The sequence below is a fragment of the Rhipicephalus sanguineus genome, unplaced genomic scaffold (assembly GCF_013339695.2).
Source record: "Rhipicephalus sanguineus isolate Rsan-2018 unplaced genomic scaffold, BIME_Rsan_1.4 Seq9663, whole genome shotgun sequence".
Taxonomy (NCBI): Eukaryota; Metazoa; Arthropoda; class Arachnida; order Ixodida; family Ixodidae; genus Rhipicephalus; species Rhipicephalus sanguineus.
The window spans coordinates 37,136-37,987 of NW_023616395.1; positions in this window are offsets into that span (position 1 = coordinate 37,136).

The window sequence follows — 852 nt, forward strand, 5'->3', positions numbered from 1 at the left end:
TAACGACACAGAATTGACAGAGTATTGAAATGACACATAATAATAAATAATAACATAATAATAATAAAATAATAATAATAATAATAATAATAATAATAATAAATAATAATAATAATAATAAGAATAATAATATAATAATATAATATAATAATAATAATAATAATAATAATCAATCAATCATTTATTTAACGTGCCCAGGAACAACCGTAAGGTCTTTGTGCAGGCGCACGCAAAAAAAAAACAATAAAAATAAACTATACAATACAGACAGTCTTCACAATAAAAGAGCAAATACACGTAGACAAGAGAAATGAACACAAAAGGGGAGGAGTAAAATAAGACAACACGAGAAATATTGAAGGGGAATGAAAAATTAGATTGCATATAACAACTATGCGGAAAGGCGGAGAAGGGAAGACTTTGTACATTGTGCCATACTATGTCAAAACAGTACAAAGCTCGGATAAAAACAATGATTGTGGACTATGAAAAATGTCAAGATCAAGAAAATTAACATTATAGAGACTTTGTATTCTGTGAACGGTAGAGTGTTGGAAGAAGCAGGCGGGTACATGAAACGGTCTGTTCTCTCTGGTTAACTTACGCGGAATTCGAAAATTAACACAATTGAGAAGTACAGGGCAGGATATGGTACCGTGGACTAGCTTGTAAAGAAACAAGAGATCAGAACGATTTCGTCGGCAGTGAAGTGATGGCAATGATAATAATTCAGCAGTATTTGAACGAGATCCAGAGTCATTTTTAGCAAAGCGATGGTTATATATGCTGAGGAATTTTTCTTGACTCGTTCAATGGTGTTACCGCTGGATTGAGCAATGCCATTCCATACCA